This window comes from Sinocyclocheilus rhinocerous, unplaced genomic scaffold (genome assembly GCF_001515625.1).
Source record: "Sinocyclocheilus rhinocerous isolate Xijiao unplaced genomic scaffold, SAMN03320098_v1.1 scaffold2050, whole genome shotgun sequence".
In the NCBI taxonomy this organism is placed as follows: domain Eukaryota; kingdom Metazoa; phylum Chordata; class Actinopteri; order Cypriniformes; family Cyprinidae; genus Sinocyclocheilus; species Sinocyclocheilus rhinocerous.
Window position 1 is genome coordinate 492,578 of NW_015661574.1, and position 12,692 is coordinate 505,269.

General features: G+C 39.5%; 1 pseudogene; it reads left to right on the forward strand.

The window, feature by feature from the left end:
• The window catches only part of LOC107726362 (arf-GAP with Rho-GAP domain, ANK repeat and PH domain-containing protein 1-like), a 26,127-nt pseudogene extending 15,132 nt beyond the window's left edge, over positions 1-10,995 (forward strand).
• The last annotated feature ends 1,697 nt before the right edge of the window (positions 10,996-12,692 follow it).

A 12,692-nucleotide genomic window follows, 5' to 3' on the forward strand; every position in this document is an offset into this window, starting at 1 on the left:
GACAACCAATCAGAACATGACACAGACAAGGGAATCACATGACTAGACAATAACCAAATGAGAGCATGACACATACACAAGGCAGAGAGACATGAGGCGAGGGAAGCATGACACTAACAGCAGGAATCAAACTACAAAATAAAAGACATGAAAACATGAACAAGAAACACAACCCAAAACACCACATTACACCTATATAATAGCCTACTGCTTTAATGTTGTTTAAGTTATTTTAGCAGCAGTGCACTAGTTGTTTGCTAATTTGTGTGTGTGTGCAGAGAATATAGGGAATCTCTGTAAAAGTGGACCATTGCCTGTTTGTGAGGTTAAAAATGAAAGTAGCAAAAACTTACACAGTCGTCACTGTGAGCTTTCTGGCACCACCTTCAGACTTCACAAGGAACTGCAGGTGTGTATGTGTGTGTGTGTAAAAGTGTGTAGCTGGTGTATAATCATATGAATAAGCATAATACATTTAAAACTGCTTATGTTCTTTCAGGGTTCTCAGTGTGAGAGGGAATATCCTGTCAAAGAGCTTAAGCTCTATCATGGATGCCGGAGCAAACTGCATCCACCCACACCGTAATGAACTGAGAGCACCTTAACACTACCTCTACTCAAGAGCTTACTCTCACTCATAAGCAGGGATGCAAACTGACAGGACATGGTTATGTGCAAACACATTGTTAAGAATGGTTGTGACAGTTGCACTACTGACACCACAGCAGCCAAACATGTGACAATGACATGACTGAAAATGAAATAATGGTTGAATTCAGAACAGCATACCAGCATAATACGAGTACTATTTCTGCTATATAAAGATATGTTAAAAAAGTAAAAGTAGTATGCTATTTTGAATTCAGCAAATATTAGGCAGCTTTTTTTCTCAATAAATGCTATTTTTTTTTGTAAAAGATGCAAATATATAACACTATATATTTATTATACATTTTTCACCCCTCAGGAGTTTGCATCCTTGTCTAAATATATTAAAGCAATATATACCTTTAACATACATTTACAGAGAAACAATTTGTGGTGTGTAAAATTTCTTTCATTTTCTTTACAGATGGGGACTAACACTGGTTCATGACAAGCAGCAGTGGTGAGTCTGTAGGGCCGTGGTTTCCAATTTCCGGTGTTGGTCCCGCACCGCTCTGCACATTTCTCTCTATTTCTCTCTTATCTGGCACACTCAGTTCCGTTCATGCAGCTCTCTCCTGATGAACTGATGATCTACATACGGTGTGTTAGATAAATCAGACATACAAAATGTGCAGAGCAGTGGGACAGCACCACCAGAATTGAGAACCACAGGGTTATTCTGAGACATGTTATTTCACTTGGACCCTTTTGAATTTTGTGGCCTCTCAGAAGCAGAAGTAATCATCATAGTTGTGTAAACTTCTACATCAAATATATATTTGTTTGTGTTTATTTGCTTAAATAGCAACAGAAAAACTCCACAATAGTGTTTTCACGACTTTCAAAATGAGGACAAAATAGAGAGAGATTGCACGGCAATCAGAAGAGAGAACAATGTCAAATTTACCATCACTCCCACAGCCTCTGTATTAGAAGAACCCTCACAGCAGTGTTTATTTATTTATTTATTTTTGTAATTTGATGCGAAGGTAATATAATACAAAGTATAGAAATAAATGAACATAATTTCTTAAAAAATAAAAATAAAATATAAAAAGCTTTGCAGGATTTACGATGCTGATGACCGTTGAAATGTGTCGTAACAGTCTGTGAAAAGGGTTCATAGAGCTGTGACCACCTTGGGCATTGATATATCAATTGCAGATTCTAAAACGTATACATTTAGTCTCCCTCAATCTTGAACAGTTACACCATGAATATTCCTTTTTTTATTATTTAGCTGACATATCAAGCAATATGCAACAATCTTTTTTCTTAAAAAGCACCCCCAAATAATAATCATGCCCAAATTGACCTTGTAACAATGTTTTCATTCTCAGTAAGAGCATAATTTTGCATATGATAGGAAATATTCTGTTTATTTGCAGCCTTGTTCTGACTTGCTTTGCAGCCTTGTTTTGTTGTCATAAGCCCTATTCAGACGGTAATTATTTCTCATGGGGACATAAGCTATTTTAAACCTTTACAGGGGTTAGTCTGTGATTTTATTGCCATCCAAATCCAGAATGTTGGTGTTTTTCTCCCACCACCTGAGTAAAAATCCATGGCCAAATTACCTAGTTTTTTGACAAACACCAAGGTCGTGTGGTAATTTAATTGCCGTCCAAATCCACATATCTGAATTTACAAGAAGAAATCAATTCAAAATTCACCATTTAAATCCTTTTTGACCACAGCCGAGCAGCGTACAGTAACTGTTGCACTTTGCTCTAATTTGCATGTATATTTATTACTGAAATGCTGAAAAGTATTTACAAGAACAATGTTTAATAAATGCTCCACCACAGCGAGTGGGAGCTGTTAAGAACAAAAAGAAGAAAGAGAAGAAAAGCATGTAAACATTTGAAATGGGTCATTATTATGACAGCAACAGGTATGCAATACAATTTAAAAATATGAATTATATACAATTATATACACAACTAAATTTACATTACATTACATTTAGTCATTTAGCAGACGCTTTTATGCAAATCGACTTACAAATGAGGACAATGGAAGCAATCAAAATCAACAAGAGAGCAAAGATATGCAACTGCTATAACAAGTCTCAGTTAGCTTAACGCAGTACACGTAGCAAGTTTAAAAAAAAAATATATATAATAGGGCTAAATAAAAAGAAAACCGATAGAATAGAAAAAGAATAGAGCAAGCTAGTGTTAGAGACCTTTTTATACATAACTATATCCAGGGACGCAACTGCACATTTGCTGAGGGCTAGGCAGGCCCGCATTAAGAACACATAAGGCCCTGGGGCTATAGCAAACCCAAGAGCCCTCTTCATATAGTAGCAAAGATTCATTCTTGACCAGTCAGTGTCTGTGCTATTTCTCTCTATAAGGTATGAGCGATAAAAATGCCTTTGTACTCACATGTATTTCATATACGTACTCATCTCGGAGTTTGAGATTTGTAAAATAATAATAATTATTATTATAATTATAATAATAATTATTATTCCTGAGGTAGAAAATGTTGTGGCACCAAGATACGCTACTATGAAGGGGGCCCTTGGGTTTGCCCCCTCCATCTTTGCGCCTAGCCCTTAGTCCGGCCCTGGGGTTAGGGAAGATCAGTGTTTCCGTTTGCAGATGAGACCTTTTCTGTTTTATATATATAATTAGAACAGTATATGTAAAATTCACTTTTAAAGAAGTTTTGTTTATTGTTTTTTTTTTTATTCATAGAGATAATCCATGGAAAGTGGAACATTTCTGCCACCTGTTGGAAAACGCTTTAAAAATGAAAATGACATGATATTCCCTCTATAACCAGTAGATGGCAGCATAGGATTACTTATTTGGCTCATTTGTCGTTTTCACTCCCTAATATATGAAAATGACATGATATTCCCTCTATAAGCAGTAGATGGCAGCATAGGATTACTTATTTGGCTCATTTGTCGTTTTCACTCCCTAATATATGAAAATGACATGATATTCCCTCTATAAGCAGTAGATGGCAGCATAGGATTACTTATTTGGCTCATTTGTCGTTTTCACTCCCTAATATAGTCCTTTTCATGTGTCATGCTTTCGGATTTATATTTAGACATTCTAAAATCACTATTATAACATTTAAAAGCCACTAAAAACATTTACAATTTTAGCACATTTTGTACTGATGTATGAATTAGCAACTCATCCTGATCTACAGTACACGAATCACACAAAAATGACCTATTTTTAATTCAAAACGGCGATTTTCGACAAAAGGTATAGTTTACATCCCTGTTAACAATCTCAGTTTCTCTCAAATTTAAACCGAAGGCCCATACACAAACATAAGGGTTTTTTTTTGTAAATGAACTGAAATGGTTAATCGCTTTGCCCTCTCAAGCAAAGTCTTTGACTTAAAGGGATAGTTCACCCAAAAGTGAAAATTACCCCATTATTTACTCACCCTCAAGACATCCTAGGTGTATATGACATTCTTCTTTCATTCTTCTTTCAGGCGAATCCAATCTGATTTATATAAAAAAATGTTCTGGCTCTTCCAAGCTTTATAATGGCAGTGAATGGGTGTTATTTTTCAATAGTCCAAAAGAAGTCCAATAAAGTAGCATCCAACCATAATAAAAAGTGTCCCACACGGCTCCAGGGGCTGAATAAAGGCCTCCTGAAGCGAATCAAAGCGTTTTGCTAAGAAAAATATCAATATTTAAAACTTTATAAACCGTAATCTCTAGCTTTCGCTAACTGTCGTATGCACGTTCACAATCGAACGCAGTTCCGGCGGATGACGTAGGCGTAGCGTAAGCTCAGAGATGGTATTATTACTGGGAGATACGAGGGTCTACAGGTGCATCTCAATAAATTAGAATGTTGTGGAAAAGTTCATTTATTTCAGTAATTCAACTCAAATTGTGAAACTCGTGTATTAAATAAATTCAATGCACACAGACTGAAGTAGTTTAAGTCTTTGGTTCTTTTAATTGTGATGATTTTGGCTCACATTTAACAAAAACCCACCAATTCACAAAGAACCAAAGACTTAAACTACTTCAGTCTGTGTGCACTGAATTTATTTAATACACGAGTTTCACAATTTGAGTTGAATTACTGAAATAAATGAACTTTTCCACGACATTCTAATTTATTGAGATGCACCTGTATATTACTTACCATTGGAGAAAGTGTAATGGCCAACTTGGATCACATGTGCCTTGATAACCAATCACATAACAGCCTTGATGTCACTGAATTTCAGTCAGAGTTGTGCGACAGTCAGTTGTCGTTTACGGATACCATAGGAATGAATAAGTACCGTAAGCTGAATCCCACCTGTCACAAAAAGTCTGTGACTTATCTTATAAAACTGCATTTTTTTTTTTTTGGTGTAAACTCTAAAAATAATTAAATCCAAAACTATTGTTTAGTGTAAAACATGTTGAAGATTAGCCGATAGGCTGTCGATTCATTAAATGTTAAGCTGTTTCCTCACAAAAGCTGTTTATTCAGCATAGTGAAGCCTCTCCTCTATTGACATACATTAAAACAAAACAGCCTCTGGTCTTCTTCCCTGCATACCGCCAAAGTGGCAGCGTTAGCATTAGCCGTTGCGGTTTTTTTGGCTAAAGGTTGCAGGCTTGCCATCCATTGGCTTTGGTAAGCTCCAGTGTGAAGTGTCTAACGCGGAAGCACAGAGGAGAGAGCAAAACAAAACACCGGTTAAGAATTAGAAGTACAAAACAAGGATTTGTAAAGAAAAATGTCAGAGGATTTTGATAGAAGCCAAGAGGAGACTGGTTCCCTTTTAAGCGTTCACTCTTCAGTACATTGCGAAGCATTCACAGTTGGAACTCCTCCCCTTCTTCAAAATCTGAAACCTTACCGGATAACGCAAGTACAATTAACTGGCTAATAATCGTTAATTATACAAATCGCATGCAAATACTGACAAGCCTGGAGGCAGTATGTAATGCACTGAGCAGGTATCGCCCGACACTGAGGAGGAGTTCGCCAGACCTCCAGGAGGAGTTCGCCAGGGTCCTTGCGAAAACTGTTAAGGAGCTCGACCTCAACTGGAATTCTCCAGAAGAACCTGCCAGGAGTAAGCTTGACTCTTGGTACTTCCAGTCAAACCGCTGCCTGGCTGCCTCAAGGAGGAAGGTCCCGTTCTTCCCGGATGTCCATGGTCTGCACCCCAGTCGGCACGCGTTCACCCTTCCACTCAGGCCATTTTCTCCCACATGGACAGGGCGGAGGCCCACGGCTATGTGCGCATACCCCCCGTTGAGGAGACCATCGCCGAGCATTTGTGTCATTCACATGGATGCGAACACCATGAAAGACCTGCGTGCGGCGACGGACTTCACGCTGATGGCGACAAAGCGCTCTGCTCAAGCATCGGTCATTCCATGGGCTTCATGATAGTCCTTCTCAGGCACCTATGGATGACCCTAACTGACTTGAAGGACTCAGACTGTAAGGCGCTGCTCAACACTCCGATCACCCTCCGGCCTCTTTGGTGACGCCATGGAGTCGATTATCGAGAGCTTCTCTGAGGTGCAAAAGCGTGCAAAGGCAATGAGTCACCTGATGCCCTGGCACGCATTCCATTCACCATCTAGATCACGCTCCTCTTCTGCACCCTACTCCTCTCAGAGAATGGCTATGCAGGCTGCCGCATCCTCCACGGCTCTGTCCTTGACATAAGCCAGATGTTCGCTGCAAACAGTGGATGGGACCCAGGAAAAGGCACCATGGACAGAGGAGGAGCCCTCGCCGTGACAGCGGACCACCCTCGGCTGCCAAGCCCTCATCCTGACAGACTGGCCAAGATGAGGAGAGAGCTCACTGCAGGCCCGGCCCCCAAGCGCCGCATCCTGCATCATGTCCCTCTTGTTCCTGTAGGCAACAAATGTAATGTTCATGTTTGTTCAATAAAAACACAAACATCCTCACAAAAAGAGCTGTTTTCTCTTCATCATATTGATATGGCGTTACTCGCCCTGCCTCAGAGCAGCGCAGAGCCGCTGTCTGTGCCTGTTACGGCCTCCCAGTGTTGTCCTCCACGAGCCATTTCCCCACCTGTGCGTTTAGCCTCGCTGGGGCAGGGCGCCAGTCTATGATCATCATTGCCAGTGATAGTGACCGGAGAGATTCGGTTCTAGTTCCTAGATGCGTGGAGAGCTATTCCAGGCATTTCGCGCTGGGTGCTGAGCATAATAGAGCACGGATATTCCGTCCAGTTCAGACACAGACCCCCCCGTTTCAATGGAGTGGTTCCATCACTGACACTGCCTTAAAAATGCCCATTTTGAGACAGGATGTTCACAGCCTGCTCGCAAAAGGAGCGTTAGAGCGAGTCTCTCAGAGTGAGCTGAAGAGTGGGTTTTACAGCTGCTATTTTGTGGTACCCAAGAGAGATGGGGGACTCCGTCCGATTCTGGACCTGAGACCCATCAACAGAGCACTTCAGAAGCACGCGTCAGGATGACAACTCTGAAGCAGATCCTGGCACAAATCTGTCCCAGGGACTGGTTCACATCCATAGATCTAAAAGATGCATACTTTCATATTCAGATAGCACCATGCCACAGACACTTTCTCGAAGTGGATAAAAGCGGTATGCTCATTCTAAACTATCTGGACAATTGGCTGATTTTAGCCCATTCATGAGATGTGCTTATCAGTCATACGGACGAGTTGCTTCGCCATCTGGAGTCCCTAGGGCTACGTGTGAATATGCAGAACAGCATTTTCACCCTGAGTCAGTCTATAACATATCTGGGTGTGTGTTTCAACTCTGTGTAGATGCAAACCAGCCTCTCTCAAGAGCGCATAACAACCATTTCATCTGCTCTGCGCTGCTTCAGACCAGGCTGTTCTGTTCCCTTGAGGAAATTTCAGAGGCTTCTGGGACTAATGGTGTCGCCCTCATCAGTTTGCCACCTGGGTCTTCTGCATATATGGCCACTACAGTTGTGGCTGAGAACTGGGACTGGTGACAGCACTCACTGTGTTTACGACAGATTCATCGACCTCAGGCTGGGGAGCAGTGTGCGAGGGTTTACTGACTTCAGGCCTGTAGTCAGAGTCTCAGAGCAGGTGGCACATAAACCACTTGGAACTGAAGGAAGTGTACTTAGTTATTTTTGCTGTCTCACTCCTCGCTGAGGGGAGACACTCTGACATTGTGCTGGCCGAGAGCCAGACTTTATGCGTTCTCTGGTATTATGCAAAATCAGGGAAGAGAGCCCGGAGCTGTGGAGCTTTCATGTGTGGCTACATCAGTGGTCCTAGAGGGGCTGAGCACCCTGCCTCCCCATGTGCTTGACACACTCACTGAGTCTCATGCACGTTCTACTAGGCGTCTGTATGCTCTTTAATGGGGAGTGTTTGTGAAATGGTGCTGTGATATAGATACTGACCCAGCAAGCTGTCCTGTTTCGGATGTTCTACGTTTTCTGCAGCACAGGCTAGATAACGAGAGTCTGCCGTCAACGATAAAGGTTTATGTGGCCACTATTGCTTCGTTTCGTTCCCCGGTTGATGGGCAATCGAGCGGGAGGCACACGCTGGTGGTCAGATTTCACATCAACCAGAGGGAGAGCAAGAGCACGCCCATCAACTTGCTTCATTCGGGTTACGGAAGTCGTCGGCAGTGCTGCACAGGATTTAATCAATAAAGTTTTTGTTCCCGTTTTATTTATGTCGATGTCACAGCTTGCAGTTGATCGCTACACAAAAGCGCCCATGGCATGACTCTGGAAGCTCGACTGTTTTTGGAGAGAAGCGGTACAGCTGTATCTGTCTTTTATAAATCTGAAAAAACTAAAGACTCTTCTGAGATATGGATGCAATACTACTCTATAGCAGGGGCATTTCCTCCGAGTAGGCAAGGGAGGCAGTGTCTCCTCAGAATTGTCTCCCCAAAAAATTTGTAGTAAAAAAAATTAAACAATGCCAATATTATAAAATATAATATTAAAAAGAGTATAAATCACTCGTTTTTCTAAAGAAACATTGTCCAACAGTGACATCAGCAGGTTAAGTTACAGCAGGAGTCTGTGTCTCTCTCGCCTCCCCTGAGCCCATTGAGTTTTAACTGACCGGAGTCTGTGTCTCTCTCGCCTCCCCTGAGCCCATTGAGTTTTAACTGACCCCCTAAAGCGTACCGTGAGTTTGGTGGGGGGGTAATTGAGAATGAATGGGGGAAAATCACGTGAGAGGAGACAATGCCTCCATCGCAATATGATTGGATATGACTGGTTATGTTCGGCTGTGATTGGTTCATGCTATAATTCCCACCTCTTGTGTTCATGCATTCGCGATCAGTCTGAATGAACAATATAATGTCGTTAATGGGAAGAGTCATTTAAAAAGTAAGTAAACAACTCACACACTTAGATATAATCACTTTGTTACACCAAAATAAGACTTAAAATGTCTTGAAAACATGATCTTTGGGAGTTTTTAATGAGTAATCAGCTTGGTGAATTTTAAAGTAAATCTCTCTCTATATTTTTTTCCTCTGGTAGTGTAAGTAATGTTTATTTAACCAAGAACATGTGACTGGGACAGGAATTTACATTTGATTTAAAAAAAATAAAAAATAAAATAAAAAAAAAGGCTTTGCCTCCTCATTTCAGAACACCACCGCACACCACTGCTCTATAGGTACTCAAGATTAACATGAGATTGGCAGGAACTGTGTGTGTTATGTCTGCTTTAACTAGTTGGTTATATCCTTCAACCCTCTACGGACACCTTGGCAATTGAATCGCCATTGGCTAGTACATTTTTTTTGTTTACTCGCCAGACTGAAATACTATACTATACTCTCTCTCTCTATATATATAATATATATATATAAAGTTATGCCATTTTACAAACATATATAATGTTTGTAAAATGGTACAGCTTTTTAAATATCTGAAAGTACACTCTTAATATCAGTCAGTCAAGCAGTCAAGCATTATAATATGATAATCAAGTATTATTTAATAATAGAAGTTTAGTAATTAGAATTAAAACTTGGTAACCATGAACTTAGGACTGGTGCTGGTGCTTTTTTTGGTCATTCAGTGTTCCTGTAAAAAAAAAAACGAACAATAATACTGATAAGATATTATTATTATTATTATTATTATTATTATTCTACTAATAAGAACAATATAAAAACGCACTAAGGATCAATGAGCTACTGGATTCATGAATATTAATCAGGTTGTGCGCCGTTCGCTCGAACTGATTCGCTGAAATCAAAACAGGGACGATAATAGGTGAGCACCAGCCAATGAGATTGTCGTTTGCACATTAGTTCCGCCTACTACAGGAAAACCCGGCAGTTCTTAAAAGCTGAAGAATTCCAAAGGAACTCCGTTATTTTTACAAGAAAGTACAACAAAGTATATCGTTTACATGTAGCGCATCAATTCTGCATGTTATGTAAGACACTCGCTCTTTGGGCGTGTGAGAGAAAGCGACGGCGAGTCGTGCGCCTTCACACTAGAGTTTACGTTACGCCAAATACACAAACACAGGTGTGCTGCGCATCCATTCAAATGAATTGAAAAATATCACAGATCGCTTGACGGATAGTGAAACTCTGAAGCGCTCAGTCAGAGTGTTCTGTGAGTGAAAATATATCGGAGCTAAACTTATACTCAGCCAAAATCTGAGAATTTATTAGCCATTGGCTAATATTAGACATCATTTAGTCGCCCAGAGTGAAGATTTAGTCGCATATGCGAGTGATTTACTCGCAATGTAGAGGGTTGATCCTTGAACATTTAACTCTAATCAATTGAAATTTTACCACATCTCCATGTTGCTGCCCATCTTACTTTGTCTCTGGATATTTTTCTTTAAGGTATCTCTGCTGCGAGAATGAGGATGAGTTGACTGAATGGACAGCTACATTTTACAGCATCCAGGTATCACCTGTCACACAATTTTGAAGTATTAATTTTTAAAATTCTAGTTAAATATGCAATGTACAACATGAATTTTTATAGAACAAACTAAAAGGTTTAATCTTATTCATAGTATAAAGGTGACATATGGCCCTCCTGGTGAAATAACCTCAAAGCAGCTGATGGGTTGGATAACAGCAATTTCTTCTGAGGGAAGAAACTAAAAAGAAAAAATATATAAATGACATGAAAGTGTTTTTAAACAGACTGTGCCAAGCTCAGATTATGAATTATTACTAGCAGCACACTGACCTCTTGCATTATGAGTAATGTGACACGATGAAATTTCTCTTTAATTCTTGTATCTTTGGCATCAATTGCTCTTAATTATACCCTTGTTTTGTCCATTATTCTGAATGTTATTTACTGTATGCTGAGTTAAATGCATAGTGTTTTAAATAAAATTTCCAGTGCGGATTCAGAAAGTATATAAAAAAAATTGTGTTCTAAAGATAAATGAGCCTTATGGGTTTGAAACTACATGAGAGTGAGTACTGTTTTCTTAAGAAGCAGCAGACAAACCTCTGGTTGAATCATTTTGATGGTACAGTCTCTTCCATTTTGAATACAAGATTGTGCTCATGCTAGAAACTTTGTGTAGGCTCAGGATTAACCATTATCTGAAAAACATATTCAATCTATACACATGGTATCCTGTTTAGTTGAGCTACAGGAACACTATAAGTATAACTTGCTGTGCTCACCAAACATTTTTTGTCGTCACAACAAGACACCGCTTTCTCCCTCTTGGCCCCTCCTTCCTTGCGTGCATATAATCATTTGGAGTACTGACTGATTGACAGTCGGTCCTCCAATGATTACAGACACAAAACCTAAAGCCGGAATAATGAAAGTAAATTTTTATTTATTTCTTCTTACGTTGACTGGCTTCTCACTAACTGGGTATGTAATTATTCTTCTGAAATGTGCTTGTGGTTTTTGAATCTTAATATACTCGCACATCTGAAGTAAAGTCCCCTTGAGTTCCTTTTTTTAAACAATTCATTACTCAGAGTACACATTTTTATAATAAGTTAACTTGTACAAAGTTTATGATTTGGACAACTCAGTCCAAAGTTTTAGCTAAAACAGGCAAACAAGGTTTGTGATGTGATACCCATGTTTTAACCTGCCCTGCCATTAGATAAACTTACAGTTACAAAAAGGAAGTGCAGTAGGGAAGTGCAATAACTGCAAAAAGACTGGCAGGAAAATAATCTGTGAACAATGTCATCATGGTTTCATCTGGAATAACTTTGATTCTTGTTGTTTTCTCTAAATGAAGCTTTACACAAAGTTTAGCCTCCTATTTTATTAAATTGTTTTAAGAGTATTATTATTTTATATGGGTCAAAGGTTTTTCATACATTAGAATGTCTTAAATTTTCTGAGCAAAAATGACTATCATACATTTTTGCAGAAGACATCCACTAACATGTCATTTAGTTAAAGTAGTTTAAACTGGTTTTCGAAACAGCGTCAGCGTGATGTAAAGGCCTTTCCACACTGAGCGCGATGCGAAAAAGCGAATCGCCGATGAACGGTGCTTTCACACCGAACGCGAAACGATTGTTCGCCTTCTGCTAATTCACACCTGCACGCTAGGTGGCGCCGACCAACAATGCATGTATCTCGTAAATGGATTTAACATCATCCGCTGCTCAATATACAGCATTAAATTAAGATAAACAAGGTTCTACACCAGAAACAAACTATCTATAATGCTTACAAGAATAGGTTACATCCTAAAGTATAATTAGAAGTACAATTAGCATCAAGCAAGCTACAATTGAAAATGTATGTAATTATTAATGTATTTGCTTACCCACTTTAACCATCATCAAGTGCTTGTAATGACTTCCAGTTGTGATCTATAGTTGATTTTGATTAATAAGCAGACACATGCACTCTTTGTATGTTTAATAACCCTACACTGCTAATATGTCATAAACATCCTTTATTGCTATAAAAATACCATGAGCTGCATACAAAACACATACAGAAAATATCGTCACAATCAAATGTCTATTTGCTTTCATATTTCATGTGTAGAAAAAGAGTGAACGCGCTCTGACTCATAACACTCGCGCACGTGGAAGAA